Source organism: Pleurodeles waltl, chromosome 4_1, assembly GCF_031143425.1.
Source record: "Pleurodeles waltl isolate 20211129_DDA chromosome 4_1, aPleWal1.hap1.20221129, whole genome shotgun sequence".
Lineage (NCBI taxonomy): Eukaryota > Metazoa > Chordata > Amphibia > Caudata > Salamandridae > Pleurodeles > Pleurodeles waltl.
This window is the reverse complement of record NC_090442.1, coordinates 476,013,863-476,033,027: the sequence shown is the minus strand read 5'-3', so window position 1 is coordinate 476,033,027 and position 19,165 is coordinate 476,013,863. Positions and strand designations below refer to the sequence as shown.

Below are 19,165 nucleotides of genomic sequence, written 5' to 3'. Positions count from 1 at the left end.
CAAGGTATGTCATTAATTTACAAACTAAGTTTCCAGCAGGTCTTAACAGTGATGAGGAGCTTTGGGTTCACAGAGGAGAGTAAGAACCCAGGTATTTGTTTGAAGTGTGGGCAGTCTCAAAGTCAATGGACATTCAATTCTCTCCATTGATGTTATTAGTTTAGTTAGGATGTGGGTCCCCTACTGGGGGCAATCAGGTGTAATCCCCGGTGGGAGAAGGTAGTGGGACATGATACACAGGAGAGGAGGTTAACAGAACAATCAGAAAAGGGTGGTAGTAAGAGGGAAACTGAAGTAATGGAATAATATCAGCCCATTTAAGGTGGGTTTGTATAATCCTTATATTTATTTCATACCACCCCCCCTTCCTTAGAATAGGATGGGGTAAAAGGGGAATTCAGAAGTAATGGAAGAACATCAGCCCATTCAGGGCATTAGTTTAATTCTTATGCTTGTTTTGCATGCTTTCCCCCCTTCCTCTCAGGCCCCCATCACAATATCAAAGAGTGTCAATTAATGGAGTTACAATGTACACTAAACAGTGATGGGGGTTAGGTACAAAGAATTTATGATGCCAAAAAGTTTTGTTTGGAATGACTGGGGATTATTTGTGCTTGCCTTACATCAGGAGGGAAATTGGGATCATCTGGTGTGCCCCCATTGATTAGTCACTGTGGAAATTGTGGCTCAGTAGCCCTATCATGGACTATGTGTAATATTTGTAGCGGTATCCTCTTCTCATTATAGTGAGAGGAAATGTACTGAACCTTTGAGCTGGATGTATATAGATGTTCGTTTTGCATTCAGGCAGATTGAATGTGAAAATTTACAATGAGACCTTTCCAATCATGCTCAATCATGTATTATAATCTTTAATTGATATTGTGGGCTTATAACTGTAAGCTACTTTATGCCACATAAATGTTTTAAGATGACTAACATGTACATTTTGGTATTACACTTTAAACGTTATTGTCAGTAATACTGTTCTTTGGCAATAAATGAACTCTGAATCATATGCCCAGGGAGCACACGTGTTGCACTGCTAATTACCCCACCTAATACTCGCGCTTTGCATCGCGTTATGCGCCTCTATACTGCGATATTATTTTAAAAGCTACCTTTATAACTATTTGTGTTCTTTTTTAGTTGTTTATTGCCCTGATTTTATAGGACTTATTGTAACCCCCTTACCTGCACTCTAATCGGTTCTCCCACCGCTGTTTGGCGGGTCCGGTCTCTGGGGTATTGATTTTGGGTGCCATCTTGGAGTGGTGGTCACTTTGGGCGCCATCTTGGAGTGGTGGTCACTTTGGGCGCCATCTTGGAGTGGTGGTCACTCTGGGTGGGGTTGCTGACGAGCGGTCTAGCGCTCCGGCTGAGTGGAGGGACGCCTATTTAAGGCGACCTGCCCTGGGGGCTGCCCTGAGAAGGTACTCGCGCTTTGCATCGCGTTATGCGCCTCTATACTGCGATATTATTTTAAAAGCTACCTTTATAACTATTTGTGTTCTTTTTTAGTTGTTTATTGCCCTGATTTTATAGGACTTATTGTAACCCCCTTAACTGCACTCTAATCGGTTCTCCCACCGCTGTTTGGCGGGTCCGGTCTCTGGGGTATTGATTTTGGGCGCCATCTTGGAGTGGTGGTCACTTTGGGCGCCATCTTGGAGTGGTGGTCACTTTGGGCGCCATCTTGGAGTGGTGATCACTCTGGGTGGGGTTGCTGACGAGCGGTCTAGCGCTCCGGCTGAGTGGAGGGACGCCTATTTAAAGCTCCCCCCAACGCGCAGCGGATACGCGCAGCGGGCGTGCCTTCGCTGTGCCAGAGTCGTGCCAGAGTCGTGCCCATCTGCGCTAAGGAAGCGCGGCTCGTGGCAGAACTCTGGACCTGGTAATCATGACTGTTCGTTTGAGAACCTATAGTAGGTCCGATTTACTGGCCCTTCGGGGTCAATGTACACGTTGCGAGTGTTCGCCTGTAGGCCCGTTGTGTGGCCCATATCACTGTAGGTGCGGTGTATGGTCATTGGAACCCCCCTCCCTTATACGCTCCTTAGGGCCTGCTGTAAAGAGGATAGGACAACGGGACTTGAGTATCTGGAGCTTAAACCTCAGATCTGTGGTAAAGCACTATCAGGAGATTTACGACCTTCTTGCTGATGGTTCGCCGGATGTGCTTTTTCTGACGGAAACGTGGCTCCAGGACTCTGACTCCTCGATAACTAACTTAGCTTTTCCCCCAGAATATGCTATTTTTACTTTAAATCGTACGACTAGAGGTGGAGGTATTGCGATGGTCACCAAACGGTGTTATCCCTGTCAGTGGAAAGCTGCTGAACTTTTGGGGTGTGAGGGTGCCCTATTTAAAATAGCGTTTAGTCATCAGTTTACCTTCTCTGGGTTATTAATTTACCGGCCTCCGGGCTGTGATTCTGTTTTTAGGGCTACTCTTCCTGAGTATATTAGCATAGAGGCACTAGGATGCGCAAATTTTAATGTTGTGGGAGATCTTAATCTCCATTTGGACTGTCCTTCCTTACCTACTATTAGGAGCTTTTTGGCGGATCTTGAGGCTTTACAGCTCTCGCAGATGATTACCTTCCCCACACATAAAGGTGGTCATATTCTTGACCCGTTCTTCACAAATTTAGAAGGTCTCAGAGTTCTTGGTTCCTCTCAGTTGGTCTGGACAGACCACATGCTGGTGAAAATGGCATGCTCTCTGTCTGACTCTCCTTTTGTATCTCAGGATAGATTTGTTCTTAAACGACACTGGAGCAAATTAAGTCTGGAGGATTTTTATCATCAGCTCGAGAAGGCTCCTTTAGGTCCGCTCACTGAGGTCGATTGTGGATACGACTCCTTCTGTGAGTGGATTTCTGGTGCCCTCGATTCTCTGATTCCTATGTGTTGGTCTAAGTGTCACCGGAAGGAGCCGAGCCCTTGGTATGACACTTCCTTGGCATCTCTTAAGAGGGTCTGTAGACAGGCCGAAAGATTATGGAGGAAGTCATATGACTCTGATCTGAAAATATGTTATCTTGCTAAAATCAAGATTTATCACAGGGCAGTGTGTCAAACTCGTGCCTCCTTTTATGCTCAACAGTTTCAGAAGTCTACCAATCCATCGAAACTTATTTTTAAAGTATTAAAGGACCTGATGGCGAAGAGAGTAATTGCAGGGGAAATATGCTCGGATTCACATTGTGAGGGTTTGGCCTCTTTCTTTCATGAAAAAGTGCAAGCCATCTATCGCACTTTCCCAACGGGTTCCCTGATGCTAGAGCAGGTTGGTCGCACCTTAGGTGAGGGGGAATGTCTTTCCATCTTACCCCCCTTATCTCTGGAGATGTTTGACTATCTCAGCGCCAAAATTAAGTCTGGCTCTCCGGCTGACCCGTTGAAACCCGCCCAACTTAAGACTCTGGCACCGGTTTGCCGCTCCCCGGTACTGTCCTTGATCAACCTGTCTCTTTCTTCTGGAGTGGTTCCCGTTAGATGGAAGCAGGCAGTAGTTACGCCAATTCTGAAGAAGGCGACCCTTGACCCCCTTAAACCTGAAAGCTACCGCCCTATCTCCCTTCTTCCTTGGGCCACGAAAATAGCAGAGGCCCATGTGAATGCCACTCTTACAGACCACCTTGGTAGGTTTAACATTCTTGATCCTACCCAGAACGGGTTCCGCGCGGGTCATAGTACGGAGACGGCCCTCCTCTCGATGGTCGAGCATCTGCGCTCCGTGATGGATTCCGGTCGGACGGCGGCACTGTTGTTATTAGATCTTAGTGCCGCCTTCGACACGGTCTCGCACGGAATTCTGATTCGGCGTCTTGAGGAGGTGGGCGTTTCTGGCTCCGCCTTGCACTGGTTTCGTTCCTTCCTTATGGATAGGTCATTCCAGGTGGCGATCCCGCCCGGTAAGTCGTCACTCTACCTGTTAGACCAGGGAGTCCCACAGGGGTCTTCACTGAGTCCCACCCTTTTCAATCTGTATGTGAGACCGTTGGCTGCGGTCGTCAAGCGGTGGGGCCTAACCATGGTATCCTACGCAGATGATACGCAGCTGGCGGTCACACTGAGTGGGGACTCAGACCTGGAGGCTCCCAGGTTTTGTGATGGTCTGCGGGAAGTGGCTAACTGGATGAAATCCAACTGTCTCCAGTTAAACACCAAAAAGACGGAGATTATGGTGGTTGGTAAACAGGTGGTTTTGTGGGATGATAAATGGTGGCCTTCGGAGTTGGGTGTGACTCCCCTCCCAGCGGCAGAGATAAAAAACTTGGGGGTATGGTTTGATTCTTCAGTGAGTTTCATCTGTCATACCAAGAAGGTGGCGGCTTCTTGCTATGGCATCATCAGAGGACTTCGACCTATCCTCAAATTCTTTGATGCACCTACAAGACAGCTGGTGGTTCAAGCATCAGTGCTGTCTAGGTTGGACTATGCCAACTCCCTACTGGCGGGGATAAACCAGTCAGTATTTCGGCGGCTCCAGCGGGTTCAAATCGCTGCGGCCCGACTGGTGACTGGTCTCCCCAGGCGATGTTCGGTGTCCAATACTCTGCGCTCTCTCCACTGGCTCCCTGTGCAGCAGAGGATTAGATTTAAGGTTCTCTGTTTTGCATTTAAAATCTTAAATGGTACTTCCCCGCAAATCATGGAGAAATTGCTGATTCCTTATGTTCCCTCTCGCACTCTTAGATCGTTAGGCCAGAACTTAGCAGTGGTTCCGCGCTTTAAGCTGAGCAGAATTGGGGGCCGCTCTTTTCGAGTCCTGGCAGCGAGTTGGTGGAATTCTCTTCCTCCACAAATCCGGGCCATTGATGAGCTCCTTCAGTTTAGGCGGGCTATTAAGACCTTTTTATTTGTCTCAGCTTATCTGTTGTGTTTTGTCTTCTTTTGCCCGCTTTTAGTGCTGTGTTGTGTTTACCTTCTCAAAGCGCCGGGACGCCCCTTTGCTGGGGCAGCTGTGCGCGGTACAAATAAAAATAACATAACATAACATAACATAATACAACACTCATAAAATCTTCTATGACATCATTAATAATATCACTGCAACATTTGCAGAGAAACTATCGCTGAGAAGACTGTGCATGGCGGGGACTTGAGTTATAGTTATTAAACCAATCTCCTTTCAGGATTAGAGCGCTGCATAAATTATGCAAAAAAATATAAGCAAGGAATGCTGGGTTCTTTTAGTTTGCAAAAAAAAAATATATATATATATTTATTTTTTCACGGAAAAAAACAAAGGTTACAGAGTTAGGTTCTGAATTTCCTCATACAAAACCATAGAAATTCAGCAGTTATAGTTAGAATTCTTTCAAGTAACTATAACTTGCGCCTAAGGTACCTACTACTCATGTTCTTGCCATGCTCAGTTATCTAATCAATAATTTTTATGCAAATGATAATATCAAAGATACCATAACAGATCTCATTAATGATATAATGTGTGGAGTAATAAGCTGTGCATGGTGAAAGCATGAGTTATAGTTAACTTCGGGCATGAGTTATAGTTACTTGAAAGAACTCTAACTAGAACTGCTGAATTTCCATGGTTTTGTACGAGTAAATTCAGAAGCTAACTATAACGTCCCTGTAAACTTTGTGTTTTTTCATTGAATTTCTATGGTTTTTTAGTGTAAAGTAATTTTAATTACTATACGTTATTCCAACCCTCGCCACGCACTGCCAGCGGTTGGTGGCATGGCCTGCAGCCAGGCCTTGCGGCCAAGCCCTTATAATCACCCAGCCCCGCGCCACACACTTGGCCACAGGGCCTATCTCTCTCAGTGGATCTGTGAGTGGGTGTGTGGGTGTCTGAAACTGGGTGTGGGCGTCTATGAGTGGGCCCAAGTGTGCCCATGAGACTCTGAGTGCATGTATAAGTGAATGAATTAGTGTATGAATAAGGCTGTGGTTTTACATTCACGTTTTTTGACTTTTGCGAATATTTTGCAAATAATTTGGACAAATTCACAATTCATGAATTTTCACAAATATCGTGCAGGGTGATGCTAAATTATTTAACCCCATAATTTGACCCTAAAACACACTTTTATGACACCTTTGGGGGTCAGGGTACCTTCACCCCGACCCCTTATGCCACTTTCAATTAGACTTTCATGCCCTGGGGACCGTGTCTAGTCAGGTTGCGGTTAGCCAATTGCAGCACTACTTTTTACACGTGCATTCATGAAAATTCATGAATTTCCACAAAATATTTGCAGAATAATCAGGAGGTCGCCTAGGCCAGAGATATACAAATTTGGTTTTCCCTATATTTCTCAAAAACTACTGAACAAATTCACACCAAATAAGTGAAAGCACAGCCTGCATACCGAAAGCTAGCTTTCTGCTACATTTGGTGTAATTCTGTAAAGCGGTTCAGGATTTAGTCGTGTCTAAAGGTCCTAGGGACTTAACATGGGAAATGCTACTCTTTTCACCCCCCATTCTTCTCAGCTCCCACTTCACTGATCACCCCCAAAACTTTCCAAGCTATGACGCCACATTTCGGTGTTGTCATCGAGGCTACCGCCGATGGGGATGCGAGGACCTTGCACTGAGAAAAGAACCACAGTACTGGTTCTGAGGGTGATACACTGGTGTTGAGATGCGAGGTACAGCGGCAAAGTGATTCTGGTTGCACCAGATCTGACCCTCGCAGTAGAGGTGACAAATCAATTTTCTCCATGCACTAGCAGCATTGCGGCAACAGAGGATGTGTCAGTTCTGCTAGAACAAGCACCTTAGGCCTCTCTTTCAAGGGTCCAGGACTGGGGTGGCACCACTTGGCGGGACAGATTCACATATGGCAGAGTCCAAGAGCTGTGTGGTTGGAAGTCTGTTATCTCCCTGAGACTTCAGATAACGAGGCCAGCTGACTAGCCCATAGAGTGACTCTGGGTTCTGGTTTGGAGAGATGCAGGTCCAGTCCTTCTCTTTCCTAGGCAAGAAAGCAGCAGGTACCGGTCCGCAGAGCAAAGCAGGAGTTTATAAAACAGCAATACAGCAGAGTGGCAGGCCTTCAGAAACGCAGCAGTCCTTCTTCGTGGCAGAATATCCACAGTTCCAGTAGTGTACTGAAGTGGTGTTGTCTGAGGTCCAGTTGCTATACCCAGTGGTGACTTTGATGTGGGGAGCACTTCAAAGACATGTCTTTAAAGTGCACAAATGTCCTGCCCTTCCTTCCCTGGCTCCAGACTGACTACCGGGATGAATGCAGCCATTTATGTGTGAACAGGGTACAGCCTATTCAGGTGTAAGTGAGGCTGTGTCCAGTTCCTCCCTCCCATCCTGCTCAGGATAGACCATATGGGCATAGATGACCCATCAAGTGACACCCAAGCTCCCTTTGTGTGTGTGGCTGTGTAGGAGGAATAAACAAAGCCCAGCTGTCCCCCACCCCAAGCATGTGATCAGAGACAGGCAGCAGGCACCAAATGGCTGAAGCAAGAAAATGCCAACTTTCTAAAAGTGCCATTTTGAGAATTGCAATTTAAAATCTGAATTCAGCCTAAGTAAGGATGTTAAATTGTGATTTCAGAGACACCAAATTCAAACGGTCTATCTCTTCCAGATTTAAAATTATACGTATAAAATGTAATTAGGTAATCCCAGTGTTAACCTATGGGGGAGATAGGCCTTTCAGTACTGTAAACCAATGTAAGAGTTTTTCAATACCAGGACATGCAAAATTTAAAAGTACATGCACATCTTTTTAATTACAAGGTGTCCTGCCCTTTGGGTTGTCTCGGGCCTACATTCATGGTGACATATAAATATTAAAAAGGAAGGTTTGGGCCTGGCGAAATTTTTACTTTGCCAGGTTGATATGGCAGTTTAAAACGCAGATGATCAGCTGTGGCAGGCCTGAGCAATTTTTAAAAGGCTATTTAAATGGGTGGGACAATCAGTGCTGCAGGCCTGCTAGTAGCATTTAATTTACAGGCCCTGGGCACATGCAGTGCACTTTACTAGGGACGTAAAAGTAAATTAAATATGCCAACTGGGGATAAGCCAATGTTACTACATTTCAGGGAAACAACACAAGCACTTTAGCACTGTTCAGCAGAGGTAAGGTTTGCAGAATCCTAAGACCAGCAAAAACAAAGTCAGCAAAAGTAGGAGGTCTGAAGGCAAAAGGTCAGGGGAAAACTATCCCAAAGATTAGATAGGAATATAGATTGCTAGATAGATAGATAGATAGATAGATAGATAGATAGATAGATAGATAGATAGATAGATAGATAGATGTACTGTGGGAAAACTGGGCTGATTGCAGAAGCCGAATAACTTTTTGCCCCCATTTTTCACTTGTTGCTGGTGTTTTCCCAACTCTGATGGTGCCCTGGGAACTGCTAACCAGTCCCAGGGCCTGTAATCTGTGTAAAATGAGTATCCACCCTTTTGCTACTAATTGCATCCCTGAGTTTTGCTTCTTCTGGTTAGAACTACTGCTTTGCATCTCTGCTTGAGCTTTTCATCTTCTGATGTTAGGAGGGGTTTTGCGCAGGACTATTATACAAATTTGACAGATACATTTTTACCATTTGTGTGGTACACCTTTGAGGTGTACTAACATGTGAATGGTGGAAATTGGATATTGGGAGGTGCTGCCCTTTCTTTGGGCATCCAAGGAGGAGACTCAACTGATCTTCTTATCAACCAATCATTGACAACCACGGTTTTTAAAATCACAGAGAAACTTTGACTCAGACACAACCTGTCAAATGAGGAAATGGTTAGAAAGGGCTGGCTCGTACAATAACATCTAAAATGTGGTTGAAGTGGCACAAACGGAGGATGTAGCATGCCAGGATTACACTTATCGCTTAAGAAATTATTTTACTGATAGTTGTAAACATCACCTTGAATGGGGGAGAGCGATTTCCGTTTAGAATGATGCATAGATTAGAGTTAATTGAGCTTGCAAAGTAGAAATACATAGAAATATTCACATTAATGGGAGGTGGTTCTCTTGTGCCAGGACTACGAATAAGGTAGGTCAATTTATTAGCTTGTCAGGAAAGAGGTTTTTTTCCCCAGTTTTTGCCACTTTGAACTACTTTCCAAAATGCTGGCCAATCACCAGATGTACAATTAGATAGCTCTATGCATATGCATATGCATATGGTAAGGGTGACAGAATACACGACTGATCGCTCCCTCCCTTCCTTTCTTTTAACTGGCATAAGTGTTCTAGGGAGATTAGAGAGTCAACAATTATTTTATACCAAGTGCTAATTCATATGAATTTTTATTCGATGCTGCTTCAAAATTGAATGCATAAACTGAAAATCATGTTAATATATTTTCCGGTATAGATGTATTTATTTGGTGCGTGTGAATGTAGAGCTCCGGAAATGCTAATTACCACTTCAATGATATTGAGTAATAATTATCAGGCAGAATAGGCTGTGTTAGGATATCATCATGGATTGTGATTATACACCCCACAAGGAATATGCTGCCTTATTTCCTATAAATATATTAGCACAACCACGAACATTTCCATTATTACTGTCAAAGAATTTGTGATTTTTGGATAATATCCATATGAGCGACCTTATTCCCCTGACAAGTTAGAATGAGGATAGGTTGTACAAATGAGGCTAGGCTTCATAACTGTAAAAAGAAAATAATGAGCTATCGACGGTTGGTATTTGAAACGATTTCTTCCTAACGACACTAGGATAAAAAAGGCTCTTTTGTGAAATCTTTCAACATTCAATGTATTGGATTTCCTTTTTACTCGTTGTATTGTTTGCTGGAGATTACAAATAAAGAAAGCCTGCTGTGTTTCCCCTACTGCAAGTCTAAATTTAAAATTTCCCAAAATAGCAGGGAATATGTGAAAGCCACTGCTCTTAATGAGAGGTTGGAAATCCGTGGCAAGGTTTCCCAAACCTTTCCGGGGGCAAAGTGCAAAACATTCGAGCAGGATTGATGAAGGACCTCTTCAATGGAAACTACAAGAAGAAAGCCCTGACAGATACCATAATTTTATATTTACTTAAAGTGTACAATTTCTCAGTTGCATTCGATCGTTTTAAACACGCAGACCTGACGGCAGCAATGGTTTTAAATTATGACAACGTCTAACCAAAAAATCGTTTGTGGCAAACACACAGGTGGTCTTTGAAGAATGTTACACTCATAGATGACGCACTCATCACAAATAAATAAAAAATCCAACATTTCCATTTACCAAGATGTAAATGTGATTTTATGGAAACTGCACAAAACAAGATCTCATAAAAGGCTTATATGGATTCAATGCTACTCGGGGGTCTACTGCCACTTTTGTTTCGTTGCCACCCCAATGTAGACATCCCCTCCTGAGCATAGCTTCACTACGTGTAGTTTCCTTTTTGAAACGTATAAATATAAAAATATGCAATTATGTAAAATCACAACAAGTGAACATTTAGTCCCCTATCAGGATTTTGACCTTTGCAACCTCGGAAAACTTTGCAAACCATGCTCAGCATGGTGTCAGTAAGGCCAAAGAACATGAAAATGTTGAGTGTATGCCAGACTCCTCTATATTTGTGAAGATATTGACTGCAGAGTGAAGTGCAGGATAGCTGCTTCCCCTCCATAGGTGCACAGCACTTTTGTGAATCAGGGAACTGGGCATGTTGGCATGTAGGCTTGCATTTCATCTCTACATATCTTACTGATTTTATCCCACAGTGTTGTGGACACCATTTTTGATAATCTGATAAGATAACAAGATATAGCACTTTCACAGGATCGGTGGCAGTTTATCCACAAGAATAGATGTAGCAATATGCCTCTAACAGAAACAGGAGTTTCAATACAGCAGGTGACATACACAATGAAATAAGCGGTCAAATATAAGTTAGAAACCATGAAAGTTTATACATATTTACAGTTCTTTACAGAAGGCAAAACATATTTAATGTCAAAATCATGCATAGTGCATAGCAATCATTGTTGGACTTGGTCCTTTCTGCAAGGTCATCCCCAAACATTTTGCCTTCCCCTTCCTACTTTCTGAACCCATCTTTGCAGGGTTTCGGGACCCTGCACACTTTTAACACTACTAGTCAGTGCTAAGGTGCTTGTGCTCTCTCCCTTAAATATGATAAAATTGTCTTGCACTTAACTGGCACATTTAATTTCCTGACACTCCCCTGGTAAAGTTGTACTGCATCTACAGAGGACCTGCACATTAAATACTACTAGTTGGCATGCAGCATTGATTGTGCCACCCAATTAAGTGGAAGTTTGCCATTGCAGCCTGTGTGTGCAGTTTTAAACTATCATTTCGACCTGGGAAAGTAAAGCTTTTGCCAGGCACAACCCTTTCTTTTTAATTCATATATATATCACCTCTGGTTTAGGCCCTACCAGCCCATAGGGCAGGGTGAAGTGTATTTGAAAAGCTAGACATGAGCTTTTCACTTTTACATATCCTGGTAGTGAAAAACCTTCAAATTCATTTTTCAGTACTGCAAGGCCTACCTCTCCCATAGGATAACATTGGGCAACATTATTATATTTAATAAGTGATAACTTTCAAATGGTATGTGTCTCAAGTTTGGCGTTTAAAGAAATATAATTTAAAACCCTCTTTAATGGTAAAGCTGGATGTTAAGTCAGAATTCTGAAAATGGCACTTTTAGAAAGTTCAGAGAGGACCTGGTTGGCAGTTCCAGCTGGACTGTTCCTATTAGAGCAGGGATAAGACTGATTTGAGTATAGGTCAAGTGAGAAAACAGGGCTTGTTGCAAGGCCCTCTGGCTCTGTGCCCATTTTTCACTTTTTACTGGTGTTTTCCTGACTCTAATGGTGCCCTGAGTACAGCTAACCAGTCCCAGGGCCAGTTCTCTGTATAACATGAGTATGCACATTAGGCTAATTATAATTGGCTTAGTCAACCTACCTATAAGTCCCTAGTATATGGTAGGGCATGTAGGTTTGTACCATAGGTGGTGGTACCATAGGTGTACTGCTGAGGTGCCCAGTGTCATTTTAAAGGCAGGCCTGCCTTGCTGGCTGCTTTTAAATTAAAGGTACATGCAAATTCGACTTTGGAATTGAAAGTACTTCCAATGTCTTAAACTACCTTATCTTTACATATAAGTCACCCCTAAGGTGTGCCCTATGTGCCCCTAGGGCTGGGTGCCATGTACCTATAAGCAGGGACCTTATAAAATAGTTTTATAAGCCCTGGTGAGGTAAAACAACCACATTTGTTTTTCCCTCATTGTAGTGAATGGCCTCCATAGGCTAGAATGGGGAGACTTTATTTTAATTTATGAAGTCTCCTTAAGTAACAGATATATTAGGTTTGGTATCACATACATAATAAATCCCACAACTTACAATTGTTGGATTTAATATAACTTGTTCAGGTAAAGAGTTTTAAACTTTACCTGAAAATGTGCCAACTTCAGCACTGCAGTGTTTTGCTGTTTTGCTCTGATTGGCCAGCCTCTGGCATCCTGGCCAGGCTGCCTTGATGAGATGTGAAGTGGCCTGGCTCAACACAAAGAGATGTGCCTGTGGGAGGATATCCGTCAGCAGATGGGGAAGCAGGAAGGGGGGAGGGTTGTCAAACTGGTCTTCAAAGGCAGCGAAGGATATTTGGAGCAATGCAGCACCTCCCTCATATTCTGCAAACCCAGACAATTAGGTGCCCCCCTGATTAGATTAGGAGAGGGCAGAAGAAGAGTGTGTTTAAGACTTTTAGCCACACCAGTGGGTGAGCTCAGCCAGATGTAACCTCCAAAAATCACTTGGTGATGGATTTTTGCAGAATGTTCCTCCCTGGGATTGATTTTGCCACACTTCCCAGGAAGTGGTCATCACAGGGGGAAGGACCCTACACCTGATTGGAGAACCAGGACCCCCTTTTTTTCACCCAGGAGCAAGGATAAAACTGGAAGACCTGCACCCACACCTCATATCCCTACTAGATCCCTACCAGGAAGAACTACAGAAGCAGAAGGACTGCCCTCCTGGACCCCTCACCTGCACCTGGACACTGCACTCTGGAGGACTGCATCAGCTGCACACTTGGGCTTCACCACAAGATGGACTTTGCCTGGCTTCAACTGGTTCAAGGAGGGACACCCTGTTTGCTACAGGTAAAAACTTGCTAACCAGAGTCCCCTGCATCACTAACTCCTGAAGAAACTGACCAGCTGACCACTGTCCAGTGGCCAAAAAGGAGTTTGCACCAGGTGCATTCTGGGAGTTGTAGTCCACAGCCCCAAGGAGCATCTCAGGATTCTGAAACCTAAGGGCGAGCTGTGGACCTCAAAAGAACATAAAAGGAACATCTGGAAGAAGATCCAGAAGTTTAGAGAACGTTGGGAAAAAAGCTCCATAAATGGACCGACCCGCCGAGGCACCTCAGCCGTGACCCGGCCTGACTTGCAGGTTCATCCCGGTGAAGAAAATCTCAGAAAAAGTGACTAAGTCCAAATGTAGGAAGTTGACTGGGACCTCCCAGGCAGTGTATCCGAAGAGGGCTCCAGGGACGTTAGATCAAGATTTAGGTTTGCCCCGGTTGAAGGACTTTCATCGAAAAAAAACGACTAAGTCCAAAGGTAAAAATCTCCACTGAGGGCAACCGCGATGCGTATCCGAAGAGGTCAGATTGGACTGGCGACTTGGTTCCACTGGTTCCGCTGAAGAAAATATTGAGAAAACGACTAAGTCCGAAGGTAAACTTTTGACCGAGCCCTCTTGTGAGCTATAGCTAAACAGGGCACCATCACGGTCGGCCTCAAATTTTGACCTTGCCCCGGTCGAGGTGCGATCAGATTGACACTATTTATTTCTAAGCACTAAAAAGAATACATTCTTTAAAAGTTCATAGCTCTGGTTCCCCTTATCCAATATTAATAGTTTTGTTGTCTTGTTAAAGATAAAAATATAATCTATTTTTATAAATTGGTGTTGGATTTTTATTGCGTTTTGTGTTTTACTTATTTACTGTTTTGCGATTTTTAAATGCTTTTCACACGTCTCCTAAGTTAAGTCTTGTCGCTCATTGCCAAGCTACCAAGGGTTGAGCTGGGTTTAATTTATTGAGACCTAACTGGACCTAAGTGGAGGCTAGTGGCCTATTGCTAAGTGTAGGTAATTACCTGCCCTTACCCATAACTCATTTTCCAACAGCTAGGTACAAATAGAGGTGGCATAGTGTACAAAATAACAATCGATTGGGATGCAGCCCGAGTGATTACCAGTGGCTGAGATTAAATCAAGCATTCCATCCATCACTGTGTTCTATACCTGCTATGTTGCCCTAAGTGGGAGGGGTATGCCCAGAAATAGGTCCCGTGCACACTGTGTCACTGGAACCAAGCTGTGGCCGTCTTAGGAGCCCATAACTAGGGCAAAACCAGTCCTGGGTTGCTTGTGTTCTGGTTCAGGCAGGGCCTGGCTTGACAGTTCAGTCTAGACTATTCCTATTGGTTCTGCGTCAAGACTGATCTGCGTATAGCAGGGTCCAAACAGAGGTGGCATGGTGTACAAAATAACAATGAATTCATATAAGCCCCAAGTGATTACCAGTGGCTGAGCCTGACTCAAGCATTCCATCCATCACTGTGTTGTATACCTGCTGTGTCACCCTAAGTGGGAGGGGTATGCCTAGACATGGGTCCCATGCACACTGTGTCACTGGAACCAAGCTGTATCTGACAAAAGAGCCCATAACTAGGGCAAAACCAGTCCTGGGTTGCTTGTGTTCGAGTTCAGGGAGGATCTGGCTTGACAGTTCTGGCTAGACTGTTCCTATTGGAACATGGTCAAGACTGATTTGAGTATATCTAGGTCCAAACAGAGGTAACATGGTGTGCAAAATAACGATGGATTGGGATGCGGCCTGCATGATTACCAGTGGCTGAGATTAATTCAAGTATCCCATCCATCACTAAGTGAGATGGGTATGCACGTCATTGAAAATTCATCTATGACGCACTTGTCATTCACCTACAATACACTACCAACATGCAAAATGGCAGCTGCCTGTCCTGCAAGCACGGGACAGATGGAAGTGACTAATTCCACCAGCCTTAGTAATCATGGTGGTAGACGGTCTCAACCGCCGTGCAACTCCTCATTGGCTAACATTGTTGTCTATGGGAGACTGGGGCCGATGATGATCACCACCGCAGCGGACGTGACCACCATTTTCTGTTACATAGCTCACTTGACTCCTGACAATTGTGCAAGCAAGACTTTCACTGCATGAGCTGCTGTGTTCTATCTCTGGAAGCCATTATGCCACGTCCTGCAGGAGATAGGGTCCCTGCCTTCACCCAGGAGGAGCTGGAGAAGCTAGTTGATGGGGTCCTACCCTTGAACGGACAGTTGTATAGGGCACCAGAGCAGCAGGTGAGTCCAATGTTCCTGCCCTGTCTGATATGTGTGGGGTTGAAAGGCTTTGAGACAACGCACACAGAGTGAATAAATGCAGATGGCAACGGAGTTGGTGCGTTAGTGCTATTAATTCACGTTTGTGTGGTCATGAGATGTGTCTGATGTGTGAAGTCCACGGCTGTTGCTGTGATGCCACTCTACATGACTTTCTCCTTCTGTCTGTGTCACCCATGCAGTTCAGCACCCATCAGAAGAAGGGAATTTGGTGTGCCATTGCCAAGCAAGTGCAGACCCTAGGGGCCAAGCCCAGCAGAGCAGACACTGCAGAAAGTGGTGGGAGGACCCGAGATGCTGGGCCCTGTAAGAAATGGGGTCTTTGGTTGACAGTCAGGTTAACCCCTGTTCAAGCAAGGACCCTCAATCTAGTCAGGGTAAAAGAGAATCACTCTCAACTAACCCCTGCTTACCCCCTTGGTAGCATGACAGAGCAGTAGGCTTAACTTCAGAGTGCTTGGTGTAAAGTATTTGTACCAACACACACAGTAACTTAATGAAAACACTACAAAATGACAACACAGGTTTAGAAAAAAAGGAAAGATTTATCTAAACAAAACAAGACCAAAATGACATAAATCCACAACACACAAGTCCAGTTATCAGTTAAAAAGGCAAAAAGAGTCTTTCTGTAGTTTAAAACACACACTAACACTGTTAGCGTGAAAATGTACCTTGGGTGCGTCAAAAATAACCCCGCACGGGCGAGTGTGTATCAAAAAAAGCACTTGCGATGCGTCGATTTCACTCACGAGCGAGACCTTGCGTTGTTTCTCCTCTCGTTAGGTTAGGGTGCGTCGTTTCTTCTCTCTGCAGGAAAGCGATGCGTCGATCCGGTCAGCACTGTCGGGTCCGGGCAGGCCTTGCGTTGTTTTTACATGCCTAGAGGTGCTTGCGTCAGAAATCCAGCCGCATGATGATCCAAAAACCACGCAGCACGGGTTGTGATCTCCCAGCCTCCATCAGCGATGCTGCGTGTCGTTTCTCTTGCTCCATGCTTCGATTCTTTGGTCACGTTGCAGGCAAGCGTCGATTTTCAGCCGCGAAGCCGGCGGCACATCATTTCTTCAGCCGCAGATCGGAGTCACGTCAATCTTTTCCACGCACTGCGCTCTGTGCGTGGAGGCTGCCAGCTTCTTCTTTCGGGGTCCCAGGAACTGGATGGGCACCACAGGGCACAGTAGGAGTCTCTCCAGAGACTCCAGGTGCTGGCAGAGAGAAGTCTTTGCTGTCCCTGAGACTTCAAACAACAGGAGGCAAGCTCTAAATCAAGCCCTTGGAGATTTCTTCTGAAGGTGGAAGGCACACAAAGTCCAGTCTTTGCCCTCATATTCTGGCAGAAGCAGCAACTGCAGGGTAGCTCCATAAAGCACAGTCACAGCTCTTCAGCTCTTCTCCAGGAAGATGTTCCTCTTGGTTCCAGAAGCGTTTTAAGTCTGTGGTTTTGGATGCCCTTCTTATATCCAATTTCTCCTTTGAAGTAGGCCTACTTCAAAGCAAAGTCTCTCTTGAATGTGAAATCCTGCCTTGGCCAGGCCAGGCCCCATACACTCACCAGGGGGTTGGAGACTGCATTGTATGAGGGTAGGCACAGCCCTTTCAGGTGTGAGTGACCACTCCTTCCCCCCCCTCCTAGCACAGATGGCTCATAAGGAAATGCAGACTACACCCCAGCTCCCTTACTGTCACTGTCTAGTGTGAGGTGCAACCAGCCCAACTGTCAAACTGAGCCAGACAGGGAATCCCCAAACAGGCAGTCACAGAAATGGTATAAGCAAGAAAATGCTCACTTTCTAAAAGTTTTCAAATGCACAGTCTTCAAAATCAACTTTACTAAAAGATGTATTTTTAAATTGTGAGCTCAGAGACCTCAAACTCCACATGTCCATCCGCTCCCAAAGGGAATCTACACTTTAATCAGATTTAAAGGTAGCCCCCATGTTAGCCTATGAGAGGGAAAGGCCTTGCAACAGTGAAAACAATGAATTTAGCAATATTTCACTGTCAGGACATGTAAAACACGTTACTATATGTCCTACCTTAATCATACACTGCACCCTGCTCTTGGGGCTACCTAGGGTCTACCTTAGGGGTGTCTTACATGTAAGAAAAGGGAAGGTTCAGGCCTGGCAAGTGGATATACTTGCCAAGTCAAATTTACAGTTAAAACTGCACACACAGACACTGCAGTTGCAGCTCTGAAACATGATTACAGAGCTACTTATGTGGGTGGCACAACCAGTGCTGCAGGCCCACTAGTAGCATTTGATTTACAGGCCCTGGCACCTCTAGTGCACTTTATTAGGGACTTATAAGTAAATCAAATATGCCAATCATGGATAAACAAATTACATACAATTTACACAGAGAGCATCTGCACTTTAGCATTGGTTAGCAGTGGTAAAGAGCTCAGAGTTCAAAAGCCAACAGCAACAGGTCAGAACAAAATAGGAGGCAGTAGGCAAAAAGATTGGGGATGACCCATAAGCAAAAAAGTCCAACAGGACCGTAAGACCACAGGGGCCCACCTGGGGACATCCTCCCAACGAGGGAGGGGTGTCCGTCGGACCCTGACCCCTCCCACAGCCCCACATTTTGGCAGTGGCCTACCCAGAGGTGGATGGGTGCTTGAGGGCAGCACATCAGCCACAAGGGTGTGTGTGCACACTCACACCTCGCTAATGGTAGGCATGGATGGGTTTGTGTTGCCTACTAGTGGGAAGAGGTAGTGTAGAGCATTGGTAGTTCCTAATTGCCTATGTGTTTGAGCCACCCTAGCAGGATTTGTCTCGATTATGTGTGCCAATAACATACAGGCAGCGACTCATGAAGGTACTTAATTCCATGTTTAAGTTTGCCTGGACACATTGCACATCTTTTGAGTGACCAGCTCCTTGCATCAGCATCAGTATACCCGAGGTGTCAGGGCATTGCAATCAGTAATAGTCTGCCACTATGGCAGAGGTAATAGGTGGGTTCTCAATCAGCTGCATCATACTGTAGGTGTAGATAGCTGCAGGGGGCCAAGATATTACTGGCCACATTGTTGATGGATTTGTTGGCTTGCTACCTTGCCATGCAGGAATCGGTTGAGTACGGAGTACAGGGTATGTCTATGTAAACGGCCATGGCAAGCACTGTGCTACTGTACATTGTATGACCCTTCAGCAAGTCAAAGAGTGCCAATGTTTCCACATTAGTAGGCTTTGACTGCATAGTTTTTGTTTCCCCTAAGATTTTCCACAGTTGTGCTTGTCAATGTAAAGGCATGCACTGCCATGGCATACCAGCAGAATATGAGGTTGTTACTCTGTGTGAATGATATGCAGGTATTGATCCATTACACCCAATCTTTCTCTCCAACCCTCCCTCTGTCCCTCCCTCTCCTCCTTTGTCTTTGTGTGCATCAGCATCATCAGGTGAAAGAGAAGGGGCATCGGCGAGGGAGGAAGCTGCAGCCCACAAGACCCAGGAGGCTGAGACCAGCGGAGCCGAAGGGACCAGTGGGGAGTGCCAGGGGGAGACCGGCTCAACAACATCCTCATTGGACTACTCATCCGTTGGATGCTCCCTGGCAGTGGCGGACCCATCTGGGACCAGCCCAGCACCTTACTTGTCCGCCACCCCCTCCCTGTAGCTTCCCACCCAGTTGCCCATACCCGATCACCCAGGAGGGTGGGCATCTCCTTCGCATCAGGCACCTCTGCCCTTGCCCCAGTCAGCCCTTCTG

The 19,165-nt window shown here is 45.2% G+C and overlaps 1 protein-coding gene across 6 annotated transcripts in view; it reads right to left on the bottom strand.

The window, feature by feature from the left end:
• PPFIA2 (PTPRF interacting protein alpha 2) overlaps window positions 1–19,165 on the bottom strand; it is a 1,804,029-nt gene that overhangs the window by 1,333,744 nt on the left and 451,120 nt on the right. The gene's annotated exons all lie outside the window — the stretch shown is intronic.